Source organism: Mustela putorius, unplaced genomic scaffold, assembly GCF_011764305.1.
Source record: "Mustela putorius furo isolate JIRA1106 unplaced genomic scaffold, ASM1176430v1.1 tig00000577_pilon_pilon_pilon, whole genome shotgun sequence".
In the NCBI taxonomy this organism is placed as follows: Eukaryota; Metazoa; Chordata; class Mammalia; order Carnivora; family Mustelidae; genus Mustela; species Mustela putorius.
The window spans coordinates 6004184-6023807 of record NW_025421421.1 but is presented as its reverse complement, the minus strand read 5'-3'; the positions used below and the strand labels follow the sequence as shown (position 1 = coordinate 6023807).

General features: G+C 41.8%; 1 protein-coding gene across 3 annotated transcripts in view; it reads right to left on the bottom strand.

Annotated features, from left to right (window-relative positions):
* The window catches only part of A1CF (APOBEC1 complementation factor), a 78065-nt gene extending 59437 nt beyond the window's left edge, over nucleotides 1-18628 (bottom strand). For 2 of the 3 annotated variants that reach the window (XM_045081441.1, XM_045081442.1), the window contains exon 1: nucleotides 18545-18628. The gene's annotated coding sequence lies outside the window, so the exon portion shown is untranslated. The remainder of the gene's footprint in view (nucleotides 1-18544) is intronic. The other variant, XM_045081443.1, reaches the window with a different exon arrangement.
* Nucleotides 18629-19624: the final 996 nt, after the last annotated feature.

Here is a 19624-nt window from a genome sequence, read left to right as displayed (position 1 = left end):
CTCAGGTACCAGTGGGTCCTGGCTCGGAGAAGGTGATAGGGAGACAAAGATAAGGAGGCAAGAGAGAGAAGCAAGTAGGGAAGCAAGTGCCAGCATTTCTGCCTCCACAGCTGCGAGGGGGATAGTAGAAGCTGCCCTTGCTTTATTACCCTATGCTATAAAGAAGAAAAGCATACGGAAAAGTTGTACCTATAAATTGGCTTGCACGTTGTGGAAAGGAAACTATGAGGGGATTGTAAGTGATTTTTTTTTTTTTTTACCTAGATTTGCCCGAAGTTAGGCAGTGTCGGAAGATGAGTGCCCTAGCGGGACAGCAGTTGGTGCCCGTGGCAACAGAGAAAGTGGGAAAACAGGTTTGTTTTTTAAAATAGTAAATCGGGCAAGACAGACAAAGGTGAGAAGGGCAGGCCCGCTGAACCTGCGCAGAAAGAAAAGCAAAGGCAGGTGTGAAGGAGAGGACAAGAGGGACGGAAGACAGAGGTTCAAGTTATTAGCTTTCTTGGTCTAAAAATGCAATGGGGGCGCCTGTGTGGCTTAGTCGGTTAAGCACCTGCCTTCAGCTCAAGTCATGATCCTGGGATCCAGGGAGCGAGTCCCGTATTAGGCTCCCTGCTCAGCGGGGAGCCTGCTTCTCCCTCTGCCATGAGTATTAGAGAAATATCTCCAATGTGCCGGGCACCGTGCTAGATGGTTTAGTCCGGAAATAGAGTCATTTTGTTACTGCTAGAGCTTCTGTATGTATTTTATGGACTTTTCTAAAGAGGAGAACTGAGGACACGGAGTTGGGGGTAAGACTCTTTCTGACTTGGTAAGCAGAGGAGAGACGTTCCTTTGTAACCAGGTGGGAGACATTGGGGTTGGTGCCAGCAAGGTGAGTGACGGCTTCATGGGCCAGTGGGACCTCTGCAGACCCAATCCAGGCTTCCCCAGTATTGGTGCACTGATGTTGCATGATAACTCTTACCAGCAGGCAAGTTGTATAACTGATTTTATAAGGAGTTCCAAGCATTTAGTATGTCCTGGGAATTTTACACAGAAGGAGCTCCAGTTATATCAACATGGTCTGTGAAGGATTAATGACCAAAGTTTATGCGTTTGCCTACTGATGCTAAGTAAATACTATCGTGCATTACTTGATAAAGAAATAGAAACTAGCTCTAATGTTCTCTCTGGAAATGTTTACAATCGGTCTTAAGTTTATTTTGGAGGTGAATTCACATGATAGCTCTGTAGTTGGCCATGTATCGTGAACCACAGCAAAATTAGAGAATATGCATACATAAAATTCCAAAATGTGGCCTAAAAACACCCCACCTAGTCCCAATATGTGGCACCTTCTTTTTAAAAATCAATATATTGTCAGCCAAAAAATTAAAGTAACCAGAATCCCTTCTGTGTTATTAAGGCAGTAGTAATCAATCATACCTTAATTTTGGGCCTGGTGAGTTTGTGCCTTGTCAAGGCATAAAATAAAGAGAAATTTAAGTTGTTCTTAGTAGATATACTAACTTACAATTACAGAAAATAACCTCGGTCTATAGTAGATTGCACATCTTCAGAGAAAGATAAGCTGGCTTTGAGATTTCCATTCCACCACCAAGATTTTAAGTTCTCTGAGGCTCTGCTGCTTATTCTAAGAACAGGAGCACTGATACCTAACTTAAAGGGTTTTTGTTTTTATCTTTCTATTTTTTAGCATAGGTAAATCAGATATCGAATGGGAGAGAACCTAATCAATCAATCAATCAATCAGATAATGGATAGGAGAGAATTTAATAAACTGCCCGGCATTTGGATGATACTCAGTAAATATTTCCTCCTTGTTCCTTGTCTGTTGCTTTGGTTGACTCATCTTAGCATCATCTGCATTCTTCTGCAAGGCTATCCTTCCTAGAAATTGTCCAGGGGACACAGAAATGCTGTTTGGAATGTGTTATGTCTTTCATGTTGCTTTAGTACTTGATCGGGTGGTTTCTTGTGTTTATTGTCACTTCTCAGTAGGAAAACATCCTTAAGGTCTTCAGTGTGTGTGTGTGTGTGTGTGTGTGAGAGAGAGAGAGAGAGGAGAGAGACAGAGAGACAGAGAGACAGAGAGAGAAAGAGAAAGCACGTTAGAGTTTTTTTTTTTTTAAGATTTTATTTATTTATTTGACACAGAAAGAGACAGCAAGAGAGGGAACACAAGCAGGGGAAGCGGGAAAGGGAGAAGCAGGCTTCCCACTGAGCAGGGAGCCAGATGCCGGGCTCGAAACGAGGACCCTGGGATCATGACCTGAGCCAAAGGCAAATGCTTAATGACTGAGCCACCCAGGAGCCCCAGAGCACCTTAGAGCTGTAATGAAAATTAGACACTACCTAAAATCAGTGATTAAGAAATATTTGAATAAATAGTGGTACAATGCATCTAATAATGCTGTTCTAGTAGAACATACAGTTCAGACAGATATTTGTGAATAGAACAGAATAGTTAAAGGGCAGGCTGAAAACAGCAAGCATAGTCTGATTTCATTTGTGTTAACTTTCATATTTCTAAGGGATTATAAAAGGCTGACTAGGTAAACAGATCAGTTTGCCACTCTCCTTTGACCATTTTTAGCTTTCTATAATATATAGCTCTCACTCTAATAACTTAAAAAGTAAGTTAAATCTTCCTAATAAATGGATTGCCAATGAGAACAAATCATCAAAGACTGAGATGTGGTCATGGTTCTATTCTGGGGAACCTGTTGATCATTAATTAGAGAAAAATGCTGAAAATTACTCCAAGGGTCTGGCTAAAGAGGCCAGGGACAAAACACAATAGACATAATGAAATCAGAAGGAATCAAAAGTGAATCAGTAAGACAGAAAAATCCACAGACTTGGTAAATGTAAGGGCTGATTGAAAGGTTGTGAATCAGCACCTCTGGGCACCTGGACAAAGTAAGATGGAGAAACCCATTTTAAAAACAGGTGATACATAAATACTAGGAAAAGGGGCAGGAAGAAAATAGTCCAAATGGGTTCAGAAGTTCTCTCTCGCCTATAAAATCATGCATTTATTTTGCTTTCTTCTTTATCTTCTCTATTTTTTTTACACTACCCAAAATATTTTTATAAAGAAAAGTGGGAAAAATGGTTGTAACCACAGATAAGAGACTCTTGACTCTTAATATTTCAATTAATACATTGAAAAATATGGATGCAGTGATCAGTTACCTAGAAAACTCAAGGGTGAGATAATAATTTGAATGAGCTAAAAATCACACACTGTAATGAAAGAACTCATTGTCTTCTTCCCAAATAATGCAAGGTCCACATGGTTTTATTGGGCAGTTTTTCCAAATCATTTGAGAAACAAATGATTCTTTCATTATATAAAGCTTTTGAAGCATAGAAAATAAAGGAGAACTTATACTAACTCTGTCAATTTCATCTCTCTGATATAAAGCCAGACAAATAGATCACAAAATAGAAAACTGTGAACCCCAATATCACATGTAAGTCTAGATATCAACTACATACAGCAAGGTATTAAAATACTAATCTACAATAAACACATTGCATTTATCACCAAAATACTAATACTGTACAACTTTAGGGATTCTATTAATTCATTTCAGTGACAAGGAAGAAAAAAATGATCATCCCATTAAATTAAAACTGGCACTTAATAAAATTCAACACCCACTATTGGTTTAGGAAAAAAAATTTGCTAAGTTAGTAATAGAATAAAACATCTTTAATTTGATGAAGCATCAGAAACACACAGAAAACATACTTAGTACTGAAACACTGAGATCATTCATTCTTTTTTTTTTTTTAAGATTTTATTTATTTATTTGACAGAGATAACAAAGTAGGCAGAGAGACAGGCAGAGAGAGAGAGGAAGGGAAGCAGGCTCCCTACTGAGCAGAAAGCCCAATACAGAGCTTGTTCCTAGGACCCTGAGATCATGACCTGAGCTGAAGGCAGAGGCTTAACCCACTGAGTCACCCAGGTGCCTAAGATCATTCTCATTAAAGACCAGTAAATCAACTGTGCAGAACAGAGGCCAGTGCCTTATCCATTAGGCTACTGGGGCTTCTTGTGCAGAACAATTAGAATAAAGGAACACCACAAGAACAGTCAAAACAAGTTAATCATTGAAGCAGAAATAGCAGATGATATGAGAAGATCTGAACAATAGAAACAAAATCGTAAGAATAGACGTAAGGCAAAGTACTCAAATTCTTTACAAAGAAAACAATAAAATTATATTGAAGGATCTAAGGCCTGAATATATGTTAAGTGTTATTATTAAAAAGGATCTGTTTGGGGTGCCTGGGTGGCTCAGTGGGTTAAAGCCTCTGCCTTCGGCTCAGGTCATGATCTCAGGGTCCTGGGATTGAGCCCTGCATCGGGTTCTCTGCTCAGCAGGGAGCCTGCTTCCCCCCCCACCCCTTTCTGCCTGCCTCTCTGCCTACTTGTGATCTCTGTCTGTCAAATAAATAAATAAAATCTTAAAAAAAAAAAAAGGATCTGTTCTTCCCATGTCATTAATCTAATGCAAACCAATTTAAACATCAATAAAAAAAAGTGGTTTTTTTGACCAAATGAGTCTAAAGTTTACCTGGCAGGAAAAACATTCAGGAAATGCCACAACGTGTACTGAATTATAGTATTCTTGGGAACCCACCTAAAGCAAAGTTAAAATTAAAACAGGCATAGGAATGGACAAATAGATAAATGGAAAGAAACAAGCCTAGACCTATAGTTTTATTTATGTTGGAATTTGCCAATAGGTGTTATTTCAAAGGATAGATCATAGACACTTGGAGAAAAAAGGTGGCCCACTCTATCAGAGCACATACTGAAATTCTAAGTGGATTAATGGAAAAGTCTTCAAAAACACAGTGTAACTACTGGAAGGAAAGATGGGGGAACATTTTTATAATCTTGTGATGCAGAAGAGCTTCCTAACCAGGCATAGTAACCACCACAAATGAAAAGACTAACAGATTTGGGGTGCCTGGGGGACACAGTCAGCCGAGCATCTGACCCTTGGTTTCAGCTCAGGTCATGATCTCAGGGTCATGGGACAGAGCATCAGTGGGGCCAGACCTCAGGCTCCGTGCTCAGCAGGGAGTCTGCTCGGGATTTTCCCTCTCTCCCTCCCCCCTCCTCCCCATCACAGGCATTCTCTTTCAGATAAATAAAGCTTTAAAAATATTATAAACTTCTGTACAACAAATCTGAAAGGAAACCACCGACAGGAAGAAAATGATTGCTGTTTTTTATGTACTAGACCAAGAATAAGTATCTGTAATATACAATGAATACTTTTAGATCCAGAATAAAAATTGGCTGAATAATGATTTGCCCCCATCAGTGGACAAATAAGCAAAGGACACAGGCAGTCCATTCACAGAAAAGAAGAAACAAAAAGAGCTTGTAAACTTATTTAAATGTAGTCATCAGCTCAGAAAAGGTAAGTTAAAACAAAACAAAACAAAAAAACAAGATACCTTGGCTTTGCCTATCACATAGCAAAATTTGAAAAGATTTCAAATAATAACAGAGCTAACCTTTCCTGAACACTTATTATATGCTTTTTCCAGAAACTTCAAACCTCATTCATTTAATCCTCATAAACACTCAGTGGGGGTAGGTATTATCATTCCTATGATGCAGACAATAAATCAAGTTAGGGAGGTTGGTTAACATGTCTGTCCAAGGTCACCCAGGTAACTGGCGGGAGACCCGTAATTAGAATCCAGGTACTCTGGGGTCAGAGTCTGTGCTCCTCATTACTATATTTGGAAATAGGTGAATGGCACAGAAGGAGTAGGGAGATTATAGTATCTATCTGGCTTTTCCTAAAGAGTTTCTATGGAGAACCCCATGACAGGAGGAAACTGGTGAAGCGTGGATACTGTGGGTTTGTATCTTCTTCCATAGGGACAGATGGTTTCGGTCATCTAATGCACTACGGTAACTTGGCCTTTTTGCTAGAAAGAAAATGGGCTATGACCATCTGAGTAGTGCTGTGGGTAGACCGTGTGATGGTTCACCTGGACACATTCAGTGTCTGACCCACTTTGCACATGGTCCAAAGTAGATACCTGGTCATTGCCAGCTCTCTGCTATGCACTTGGTCATACCCCCCTGAAACCTCAGCCTTCGTGCTCCCTGGCAGAATGGGGAGCATCATTCAGAGATGACCAGGTGACGTGTCACTTGGTAGGATGTGACTTGGAGTCCATGTTAATTTGTATTCTTATATTTGAAGTGTTGGTTCCTTCTTCCCCTTGACCTTTAGCTCTTCTGAATCGTAGACAGCCAGAGAGGAGGGAGCCAGCTATGGGCCAGACATCTGATGTGGGGCACTGATGGCTAACAGACACAGGTACTTCCAGTAGGCACCAAACATAACAGTTGTGGGGGCGGGTCTCCTCCCTGTCCCTCTGTGTCCACCTTCAAATGTCCTCTTCAATAGCTCCTCTTTTCCTTTTCCCATCTCTTACTCTCTTTAATCCTTGACTTTGTTCTTTCTCCTCCCTTGGTGACAGCCCTGACTAACAAAGTGGCTGATTCCACCTGGAAGGTATCGCCTGCTTTTAAGACAAAGGTGTTAAGAGCTGTAATGAAGCAATGCTGTTGGGTGTAATTTTGACAAGAAACAGTTATTTTGGCAAAGAGGCTTTGGGCCAGCTGATACTTTGAGGACTGTTTGTTGACGCTTAAATCTATGTGCCGTCTTATTTGGAGTCATTTGAAGTCCTAGATAGAGTAACTTAAAATAGCAAAACCTAAGACACTAGGGAAATTGCACTGCTGCAAAAATATCTATGGAGAAATAAAACTATACCAGACAAAATTCCATTGGGAAACTACTGACTTAATATTAGCAGAGAAACAGAATGAGCAGAGGTACAAGAGACAAATGACTGTATTGTAGTTTTTGTGTGTGTGTCCTTGTCTGTGCAGGTATGTATATACATACGTATCTATACACACACATACACACACACCTCCCCTGCCCCCTGGACTAAATCTCGGCATTGTAAACATGCAAGGAGTAAGAAGGTGTGTTCTTCAAATTTTTTTCATCTTTTTAATTTTTTTTAAGTACAAATTCAAAACCAGGAATTAGATACAATTTCATTTGAAAAGAAAACAGTCCCCAGACTCTCGGGAGAGTCTTGCAAAACAGTCCTGACACCTAGACCACCATTTTGTTTTGTTTGACGGAAAAGTTAATTTCAAATAGAACCATGTATTTTCATTTAAAAAGTGTATTTAAAACTGCACAACTTGTTGTCCAATGGGAACACCTCCTGCTTCTTAACATATTTTGAAGTAGATCGAATAGAGTAGGAACATTTGATCCATTTCAAAAGACATTTCACACTTATTTGCTTAAAATGCCCTTTAAATATCAACAAGAAGGCATTAAATCCCTGGGATTTAGCTTGAAACTGTAAATTGCACAAGGAAATGCAGGAGAGAGAACATTAACCTACACATGTTTTGTCAAAATAGAACTTTCAGATTTCATCGCAAGCAGTTCTGGATTTTAGCAAGTCACATGCATTTTGTTAAATCTCCCTTCCTCAATTTTTAAAAAGATTTCATTTATTTATTAGAGAGAGCATGCATGAGCACGAGTGGGAGTGTGTGGATGGGAAGGGCAGAGGGACAAGCAGACACCCCGCTGATCGGAGAGTCTGATGTAGGGCTCAAACCCCCAGGACCCAGGGATTGTGACCATATCTGAAGGCAGATGCCTAACAGACGGAGCCACCCAGGCGCCCCTTATCATAATCTAAAAACCAATTCTACTGTAATCTTCTCAGAGGATGTGTCCAGTTTGCATACTTTCCTGAATCGTGACTTGCCATCACTTGCTAAACAGGGCCCTATCCTTAAAATATTGTACCACTATTCAGCATACTCCAAACTGGCACTAAAAAGAAATCATCTAAGAATAGCTTTAGTCAACAGGGCTGACAGCAGATCAGAGAGCGAGAGCTATGGAGAAAGAACAGACTCCCTGCTTGGCTTTACATTATAATCATCTGCACTGGGGCAGGATCCTCCTCACCCCAGAGGGGGCCAGATTCTCCTGGTCTGGGAGGGGGGCCTGGAAATGGTTACTTTGTAAGCCTTCAAAGTCACCGTAATTGGCAGCTGAGTTGGGAACTGCTGAATGAAGCTTGAGGCTATACGTGTTAAATGTCAAAACAAAGCAATGGACAGTAATTGAATTTATCCCACCTGCCAAAGAGATGGGATAGATATCATGTAAAGAACATGGTATTAAAGAGAGGAAAAAGCCTATAAAAGAAAGGTAGACACTAGATGATAGGAGAAATGTGTGGATGATTCCATATTTTCTCTAATAATTGTTTACGTTTTCATCATTCCTAATAAAGACATGTTTTCCTTAATGGTAGTGTTTAGAAATTTAAAAAAAAAAAATCTCATTCTTACTAGATTCTGGCTCAAGTGATCTGTTTGCAACTCTGTTTCCATGAGGACCGACCAGTAAGTTGTTTATATTCCCACTGTGCCTAGTTTCCATGCTGCTTTCCACAGTCTCCTGGAATGAGACAAATTCAAGCTGCTTCCTCTGGGGGGTGCATAGTTATAGGAGTATATATATATTTGTGAACTCCCAAGCCTGTGTGTGAAGACATGAATCGTGTAGACAAGTGGGTGTCTATACTGGCCTGGTGGCCAGTGTTGTTAGCACAATATCACACAGGAGACTTCTCCATACACCCCTTCCCTTTGTAACTGGTTCTGACCCTGTGAATTCCTCAAATACTTCAGCCTCGAGTTAGCTTGAACAGGACTATCAGAAACTCTGAAAGACCCTCACATGCGATCTTTTCTTGGTAACACTGAAGATTGAGAGATGAACACTTTTTTTTTTTTAATCCAAAACTGATTTGGGAAAACTTGAACAGCAGGTGGAAACAGCATGTATTGGAGGGCGGAGTAGGTATTGGGGAAGAAACACAGAGCTTTACAACCAGACAACATATGAACTCTATTCCATTAAGGTTCTACTATGATGGCTAATTTTATGTCCCAACTGGACGGGGCCACGGGGTGCCTGGATGTTTGGCTAAATATTGTTCTGGGTGTGTCTGTAAACATCTTTCTGGATGAGATTAACTTTAAATATAGAATGATCCAATCAATTGAAGACAAGAATAGAACAAAAACAAGTTGAGTGAGAGAGAACTCTGCCCTCCCAGGGACATCCATCTTTTCTGGACTCACTGGGACTGAAACACTGGTTCTTGTGTCTCGTGCCTGCTGGCTTTCAGGCTGGAAATATACGTCATCTGACCTGGGTCTCTGGCTTGCCAACTTCAGGGTTTGAGGCTTATCAGCCTCCTTAATCATGCAAGCCAACCACTTAAAATAAATCCCTTTAGATGAACAGATAGATATAGACAGATAGATGTATCTTAGAGGTGCTAGTTGCCAGTACTGGTATCTTACAGGTGCTAGAACAATGACAACAACAAAACCATTTTTGTATAGGCACTGATTGGAATACCAGTTCTGTTTCTCTGGAGAACCCTGGCCAATACTTATACAAAAATGGCTTCAGTGTGGGCATGTTCCCAGTAACTGTAAGATGAGGCTACAGATGGTGGCTGTGTTGTCTTCACTTAGTAATGATACCCCACTCTTTCCACCGTGCCCCACTCTCTTGAGAATCCCTCGGAAAGAGGATTGGCAAAGGTTAGAAATTCTAGAATGGTGTATCCTAAGAGGAGTAGAAAGTCTTTGCATATATGTTTAATTTCTAAGTTGACTTACAAATTGGGAAAGTGGTAATCCCAGTGTGCTGTGTCAATGTGTCTCAGCTTAAAAGCAGATGTTTATTCCATAGGCCTGGGACCAATTATTTGTGTGACAGATTACAGGGGCCTGATGAGCTGTCAGTGCTGTATTTCATTCATTCTTGGATTCATGTTATTATGTCTCTTTTTTTCTAGTTGAGATTGTCCTTTTGAGCTTAATTTCTGCATCTGGTTTCCTGAGACCAATTTGGAAAAATTAGGCCAAACACTCAATTCTCACTAAGACGGCCAACTACTGATTAATAAAATATTTTTGATCCTTGAGTGGAGCTTACAAAAGTCCAACTCTCTGGAGCTCTATAGTGCAGTAGCCCTAAGGGAATGTGACACGTGCAATGAAAAACAGCTTTATGTTCCCTTTCCAGACCCCGAATGCCTGGGCTCAAATCCTTGAAACCAGATTATAGAAATTCTGATTATATGCTAATTTTCACACCTTGGCATAAACTGTCCTTATAAGTTCTTTCTCATTATGTCTAGTCAGCCCCTGAGTTCTGATACTTGCCCTTCTTTTGAATTCCCACGGCCATTAATTACCATATATGCAACTATCATTTCATACCTGGGTTGTTGTCTTACCTTGGCCTATGACCTTTTTTCTAACTCTAACATCCTCTGTGTTAACACTCGTTAATTTTCTCGACCATTTTATTATGTTACTTTCCTATTCAAAGACTTCCTATGGCCCCGTATTCTGCAGCACTGGCAACCAATGTCATCACCTATCAAAAGTACCCAACTTTGTATTAATTTCCAGGGGATAACTTTCCTCTACTCAGACTGGTCCAGAAGCCTAGGAGTCCAGAGAAGAAGGGAGATGGGGGCTCTAGAGGAGCAGCATCCCAGCAGGACAGAGTGTTCTTCCTTTATTATGAAGTCAGCACAGAAGAACTCTAACAGGCCCCTGTGCACTTTAGGAAGGAAACTCCATGAGTGTTGCTGAGAATGTGTTGGAGGCAGAAAGGTTAGTGTAGGGACTGGTGGGGAAATGAAGAGAGGGAGGACCATGCCCTCGCCAAGGACGGACACTCATCTTTCTATCTCCAGCCCTTCCACTGAGCCTGGAACTTAGTAGACACAGTTAATACATATTTGCTGCACTGAATGGGAATTTCATATAGCCTCTCAGACTACTCCATACTTGGTTCCCTCCTAATTTTCTAGTTTCACCACCTAATAATAAAGCACACAGTATTTTTCCCTTTGTTGTTCATTCCTTGATTCCCAAGTGGGGATCATGGCCCAGTAGACACACCATGGGATCATGGATTTAGACTGACTCAGATTCTAATGTGGGGGCTCTACCCTTAAGAACTTTGTAAACTTGGCCGAAGTTGTTTTCACCAGTTCCCAGCTGCTTCTTTTCAACATTGGGGATCAGGATGCCTGTCTCATGGTGTTGCCATAGTGATCCGAAAGGATAGGACAAGTACACAACCCAGAGTGGGGTACCGGGCACTCAATGCTGTTTTTCTTGGCCTCTTCTACCTCCTGTCCTGCTCTCCGCAGTTAGATGGCTCTGTTATCCAGCAAACAATAGTGTGAATCTGTTCTGTGTAGAGCAAGGTGGTAGGTCTGCACACTGAAAAAGAAATAGGATAACTTTCTTGTCTTTCAGGAACCCTCAGTATAGCACAGAAAATAGTATTCCTTCTCCAGCAAAGTAAGAGACTTTGGAGAAGGGAGAGAATAAATACCCTAAGACTGAGATAGGAAACCTGGGGAACCCTTCCTGGGCCCCTTGAAGTTAGGAACAAAAGTGCAATACATCTTTGTATCCAACACAGCATCTAGAATAATGCTGAATACAAGCACGGAGTCCATCAGTCAGTCCCAGCGGACAGATGAACGCAGCAAACCCAAGGGATCGCCTTCCTTCCCTTCCAACCAGCAGCTCCCCTTGAAATAGACACTAATCCCTAGCCCTTTCCTCCTCCGTCCTGATGCTCTGCTTAGCCCCTGCCCCCATAATTTTCTCTTCAGGGGTCTTCTGCTGTGCCCCTGTAGGGGACTGATTTGGGCACAGGTTATATTATCTCATACCTGTGTTTTAGTCATGCTGATAACCCTGCTATTTTTTTTTTTAAGATTTTATTTATTTGACAGACTGAGATCACAAGTAGGCAGAGAGGCAGGCAGAGAGGAGGGGGGGGAGAAGTAGGCTCCATGCTGAGCAGAGAGCCTGATGCGGGGCTCGATCCCAGGACCCTGAGATCATGACCTGAGCTGAAGGCAGAGGCTTAACCCACTGAGCCAACCAGGTATCCCTAACCCTGCTATTTGTAAGTGGCTTTGAGTCCTGATGTTCTTTGTAGTAACCATGAAAACAACACAGGCCAAGAGGCTTGCCCTCTGGTGTGAAGATCCAGATTTCTATTCTGTTACCTTGCTAATGACCCAGGTTCCTTCCAATTATTTTATCCCGGCTTAATTAGGAGCCCTTCCCCGTGATGTAGAACATCTCTGCCTTGGAAAAGCAGGGCCATGTACTAACATTATTGGATGATTCCTGTTCTGGCCAGGACACCTGTCTTAATTCTTTGTTCTGTAGCGAGGGACAGACAGGGAAGAATCTGCTAAGTGTGATGCTCAAATGTCTTTAATAATCATTCAAAATTAATAAGTAAATTCTTCCTCAAAGATCAGACAAATAGCCATCATTCAAATATCTTACATTTTCCTCTTGTTCCCCACGACACCTCTATCCTTGGCCATTTTCCTCTCTGTCTTCTCTTCCCTACTGTCACAATCGACTTGTCCTAAATGCCCTTCTTGGTGGGCTTTGCCAGGCTAGTTAATTTGCTAAGCGATTTTAGGCTAATGTGTTCCTGAATGTCAATACCTCACAGTGTCCCTATCACTCATGCCCTGTCTCCCAAATAATGTGTATTTTAACAAGGAACTTCTGGAAGCACGCTCTTGTTATCCTAAATGAATAATTCCATTGAGGCTGGTAGAGCTGCTATTTGGGAACTTCTGGGTCTCCATTTAAAGCTCCAAATTAGGGCAGTTTAAATCTGGGGCTCCCTGAGCATTTACAGACCTAGCAGCCCAGTTCTTCTTTCCCTGGGGAGAAGGGTGTGGCCTCCAGGTAGGAGGTGCTATGTTCAGACCTTCGCAGAATCTGGGCATGAGGAAGCCAAGTCATTCAGGGCAGTTACTGAGGGCTGAGGGTCTACACTTGGGTTCTTTCCCTAACAACAACCAAAATGTCTTTTGTCCTTGGTGAAACTCAGTTCTTCTCTGTCCAGTAGAGGACCTCAAAATTTAGCTCCAATTCCAAGATCCAGTGCTTCTCCATGCTCTGGTCACACTCTGTCTGCACAGTGGTGTACACCAGACTGTTGGGGTTCACTACTGTCTTCACCACTTTCCAGCCCTGTGACCTGGGGCAAGTTTCTCCATGGTCCTGAGGCTTGACCTCTTTTTTGGGAAAACAGCATAGCCATAGAACCCATTCCACAGAATCCCATAGGGTTGAACAAGTCCATCTCTGTGCTCGGCATGTGGCAGGAGCTATGTCAGTCTGGAAGAGCTATTCCTCATGTCATTGTCATGGTCGTCATCATAGGGCACCAACTCTAACTGGCCAGCAGTCAATGCCTGCCTTGTGAGGCTTTGCTGGGGACCTTCAGGCAAGAGGCTACCTGACCTGGTCATGCCCATGTGCCAACACAGACTCTTGCCGCATGGTGTCAGCATCTGATCTCTAACTGCCGGGGAAAGTAACCAGAGGGATTAGGGCTTAAATCTAAGAAGCCAACTTACTTTACACAGAAGCCCCCAGCTGGAAAGAGGAACCCTAAATCTAGTCCTAACAGAAATGCTAGATGGAAGAATAAGAAAGATCACTTGAGAGGAAGAAGGAAGAGTTGCCTCGATACAGAAACCCTACAAACACACAGCCGATGTTCCAGGAGGGAGCCCTGCTCCCTCTCTTCACTTCTTGGATGTGCCATACTTGAAATCTTTGTAGTATCCTTTCCTTCGAGGATTCCTATGGGACCAGTTTTCCTCTCACCTTCTGCAGGGATTCTCACCCTCTCTTCCCAGTTTCATCTAACCTCTTAGTTACTCATCACCGGGGCAGTCACATCCCGCACAGTAGGTGAACTCCGGATGTAATGCGCCTCCGCTTTGAGAGCCCCGCTAGGCTTCTAGACTCTGTGTGAGCATCTTGCATTTAACCAGCTTCTCACAGTTGGAATGAGATGTGATGGCTGAGCTACCTTGAAGAAAGTAGGCATGCTGCATTGACCATGAGGAAATCTGGCTTTAAAAAAGTCTAGGGGTCCCTGATGGCACAGGTGTGACTGACACAGGTGAAGTGTCTGACTTCTGATTTTGACTCAGGTCATGATCTCAGGGTGGTGAAATAGAGCCCTGGGTTGGGCCCTGCACTCAGTGGGGAGTCTGTTTCAGATTCTCCCTCTCTCTTTGCCTCTCATGCTCTCTTTCTCTCTCTCAAATAAATAAATAAATCTTTTAAAGAAAAGTCTAAATGCTTCTGTCTAAAATGCTTTGTAAACTAGAATATTCTATAGAAATAAGGTAGCAACAGTAGTGGGTTCTGCTATGTTAAGTATAGTGTTCTCTGAATCAGTTGAGCACGCCAAAACAATGCTCATTTTTAACTACTGGAAGAAGAGGGGACATTACTACATCACCAAAGGCGAGATTTTATAGAATTGCAAACCAGTTTTCTCTCTTGGTCATTCTGTCTGGCCAAATTGTCATGTGCTAATTCCATAGCCATATTGTTGCTGGGGGCAGAACACTGTGCACACCCTTGCAGACTGGAGGGGATTATCTCAGTCCATACTATGGCCTTCCTACTCCTTTTACCAGGGATAGAGCCCTGTTGAAATAAACCTGGTGAATGTTTTCCACAGGATCACTAATACCCTATAAAATTCCACAGACATAGCTGTATAAGGAAAAGAAAAAAGCTGAGTTTATATATATCTTTAAAAAATTAAATTAGTGGGGAGCCTCAGTGGCCTGGGTGGCTCAGTTGGTTAAGTGTGTGTCTTTGGCTCAGGTCATGAACCTGGGGTCCTGGGTTGAGCCCTGCATGGAGTGGGGGGGGTTCCCTATTCATCAAGGAGCCTGTTTCTCCCTCTCCTACTCCCCTGACTTGTGTTCTCTTTCTCTCTCTCAAATAAATAAATAAAACCTTTAAAAAAATCAAATTAGGGAGCTCAAGTTACCAGCATATTTTAGTCAAAGCAGCCATTATTATAAAAGGCAATATTTAAATTTTTGATTTGGGTGAATCAAAAATATTCAACACAAAACCTTAATTTATCCAATTAAAGCTTCTATGTAGTTTTTAAGACTGAGATTCAGATTAGATTAAGTCAGATGGATTCAAATGATAGATGAGCCATCTTTCCTGATCTAATCAGCAGGAAACACTCCCTAACAATCACCTGCATCTTATAGGATCTGCAAGGAGCAGATGGGATTCAGATTTCTAACAGGTAATGTCACTGCAGTGGTGTCTCCCCTTTTCCAGATGCTTTTCCCCCGGGTTGGGGTGGGGGGTGGGGAATTGGGCTGTTAGAACTACACTTCAGAGGAGCCTGGTTACTGTTTCCATGAGTAAGATCAAATGGTGTTTATCCTCCATCGATCAATACCATCTTGTTTGAACTGATTGAGTCATTTAGAGACACATAAGGTAATGACAACAATTGTGCAACAGTACCCAGCATCCTCCCCAGCCTGCTGAGGGATGACAGTATTTTAAAAGAGAGTTATTGAAACAGATTTGTAACATCAACTGGCTGTGTGATGAAATGAACACACGCCACCACAGACTGCCTGGTGGGTTTCGGGGAAAAGGGCATTGGGCTACTTTAGCTAAGAGTTTCCTTGAGCAACATTCTCTGAAATAAAGCATGCTATGTTGTGTTTTTGTTGCTGTCTTTTTATAATAAGAGAAAATAAGAGGTTCTGTCTTTTTGTCTAGAACACGGTTATTCTTGGTGACTAATCAGAACTTTTGTTATTTATGTATAGTTTTTGATTGACTATATCAGTAGAGTTTTTTAATTATTATTATTCTATCAGTAGAGTTTTGACAGAGCAGCTACTAGGTAAGTTTGGAAAGCCTCTGGATATTTTTCTGGAGATTGTTACAAATAGAGAAATGGGAAGGGGAAGAGAGTTTCACTGAATTCCTACTGAACGCCAGGGACTGGCTTCAACTGTTTTGCTGTGTCATCTCATTTAATCTTCACCGAATTCTGCAAGGTGGCTTCTACCCCCATGGCAAACTCAAGGAATCTGAGATTCAGGGACTTTAAGTAGTGTGCCCGAGGCCACAGAGCTCGCGGACTTGGGAACCTGCCTTCCAGCCACCCTCTGTCGGGAGTCCAGTGTTCTTTCTAGAATGAATTTGCAAAGTGTCTAAAAGAGGCATGGCCCTATTTGATGGAAGACAGCTAGACCTTCAGGTCCCTAGATGGTTTCTCTGGTAGTTTCAGTGGGTTCTGGTTTTATGAACACTGGGTGTGAGCTCTCGAAAGGATTTATTCTTTCTTAACCTGCATTCAGAGGAATCCCTTTCTGAGACACATTAATAGACGTTCCTAAAAGCCGTTCTGTTGTAAATGAAGCGAGGAAACGAAACATCTCGCACTGCCCAATGCTCACCAGAAATGCATACACGTACACACATAGTAACGCCCCAGTGCCTGTGAAGACAGTTACAATGGTGACACACTTGGGCTCCGGGGTCTGTCCACCCGGCTGGGGAATCTGGCTCATTGTTCCCCGCCTGGGTGATGCTGAGTCTGCGAGGTAACTAATCCCTGCTCAGTTTGCTCATTAGTAAAATGTTATTATAGTATCTACCTTATAGGACTATTTGAAGAATAATATAGACGAACCCTGGAAGGTGCTGAGGACGACGCTTGCCCATATAAAGCTCAACCAACATCTGTCATTGTTAGTTTCACTCCAGACGTTCACGTGATAACAAGACCTGGTTTAAAGTATCTGACTGCCTTTCCTCCACTTGATAACGGGGTCACTTTTTTTTGAGCCACACTTACAAACATCCACTGACTACAGGGTAGGAAATGTCACATTTGAAACAGCACAAAACAATTTGGGATTAGCCCAGTTAAAAATAATAACTAAATATTCAGCGTATTCCTATCCATCATGTCGGTTTGTATTTGCCCACCAAGTTTTTTTTTTCTTTTCCTCTCTTTTTTCAAATTTCTTTCCCCTTCCCTTATACCCGATAAATAATAAATTGGAAGAGCAAAATGTGAGAATTATCTCAAATGGGCACTATCAATAAAATTCCAGAAAATACGGCCCTAAAATGTGAACCCATAAGTCGTCTCTCTATTATTCTGTATTTCGCAGGGGAAGGTCTTTGCCCTGCAACAGGTCCGTGTTTATTCTAGAGATAAACAGGTCCGTGTTTATTCTAGAGAACTCACTGTTCTCCCCAGACCTCTGTTCCTACTGTGTATGTTCCAGCACATAATCATGAAGGATGTTTCAGACCAGACCAACACACCTTTGAAGCTTCTAAATTCTAACGAAAGTTGAGCTTGTCAGTGTACATTTTGCAAAACACTAATCTTGCACAGGGCACAAATAATTCCGTGTTCCTTCCCTTCTGGAAAATAAGCAAGACATAGCTCAACAGTCCTCCTGTAAACACTCTTGTTTAACCTGGAGCCCGTTCTCCTTGGAATTCATTCTCGTAATTGTGGAACAAAAGTATTTCAATCAGAGTTAAAGATTTCTGGCAGGAATGGATATTCCTGTTATGTGCTCTGACACCTTTCTTAAGATACAATCATAGCCTGTTTTGGTTGCAAATCCTCTTTCTGGACTGAACAAAATGATCACGGGAAAATATATCCACTGCAGTCCCGTCGCCCAAACCAGCCCGAGAAAAAGTTCTAATAATTAGCTATGCCCAAGGCTGAGATTTTAACACATTCAAAAACAGTTATTTTCCATGTCTGTTTTTGTTTTCTTTCTTCTTTCTTTTCTTTTCTTTTTCCTTCCTCCTCTCTCCCTCCCTCTCTTCCTTCCTTTTTTTCTTTTGCTAGAATGAAAAAGGGAACAGCTTAAGGCGTTCCTTTGGTGAGTAGGATTCTGGCCAAAGAGATAGCAAGAATCCACCAAGATGACTTTGAGTGGGTTTCTTTTCTTCGGGGCTTTCTGTTTGAGATTTTGGGTGGTTGCGAAGGGCAAAGGAGAGGGAAGGAGAGAACTGAAAATACGAAAGCTAAGGTATGATAGGAATTACGACCTACACAGAGAAATCAGAATCTACCACTGATGTTAATGCTCTTCTTGTAATTACATTTTGTATATTTCCGGGGGTCCTAGGACCACAGCCCACAGTCAACCCCAACGCTCCCAGCTAAATAAACTTCTCATAAACGGTAGCCGTACTCTTGAACCCAAGGCGGTAAATCTACTTTTTTGGCTCAGAAATAGATTAAATCAAGGACCAGAAGAGTCAGCCATTTCATTCTGAGATTATGTGACTCTTGAAGTATATTCTCTTGTTTTCAGGTTGCTCCATTAGTATAAACCCAGCCAGAAAGCTCCCTGCATAGGCAGTAGGATAGAAGCTCTTCTCGCTGCGTTCCCACTGAGCCACAATGCACAGTTTCACAGAGTTGAAGCAAGAAATAGCCAAACACATGGACCGTACCTGAGTGATTGCAGAGGTCCCCACCCGGAAAAGGTTTCCTTGATTGTGGCGAGTTCAACGTGTCACTCTGGTTATGCTCTAATCAACATATCAAACTCCAAAGGTTCAGTGGCTTTAGGTTTGGTTTACAATTCCTGGGAGTTAAACTTTAACTCGCCCTGTCCCTTGCATCCACACAGCCCTTTGACCAGATAACTGGGTCACGGCAGCCGTAGAATCTACAAAAGGGCCAGGCTCCTTAGTGGACGACATTAAAATATATTTTGTGTTAAAAACCGTTGATGTGAATATTGCTTTTGAAGCTGTTGTCCTGAGTTACGTGTTTTAAAAAGCGGAACTCACTGTAGTTTGGGCAGCTCGGCTTTAATTTACGTTAGTTCCCCTGCTCTCTGTTCCGTGGAAGGGATATTAAGTCTAAGGGGAAATCGGGGAGAGTCTGGCTTTCTTCCTTTTGTTCATGCTGTTTTAGATCACTGTTTTACATGGAGTAAAGTGTGGAGTTTCAGGTCAAGTATGCAGATAAACGCTGGCTTACAAAAACTGAAATACACAAAACATTTACATAACCAAGTAAATAGGGGCTGGGGAAATGGGCTTCTTTTTTATGCAAGCTGCTCATCTGGGTTTTAAGAGGGCACCAGCTGTGGACTGGGTTATGTGAGATCCAAAGCTATTGTTCCTGGCTTGAAACCTCAGTGGTAACCCTGATTTTTGAAGAATAAAGGAAGGGACATTTTCAAGAACTAACCTTGAGAATTCTAAGTTCTTCATTAAGAGCTCTAGTCTATAGAGGAAGATGCTAAAGGTATAAAGCCCACTTAAAAAAAAAAAAAAAAAACTTAAAGCCCTCCCAATTTTGAGTACATTTTGCCCTGAGGGTTTAGAAACCGCAGGCCCCATAGAATAGAGGCTACCCTCACCTGGTTATGCTTTTTTTTAAGCTTTTCTCGCTTTAATTGTTCATCTGCATCATAAATAAAGTCCAGTATCCCTGAGATAGGAACCACTGCAATAAGAAGGGAATGAATAGGTTCTCCAAATGAAGATTGCTGCTTAATTATGCCTATTGCCCTGGTCGTC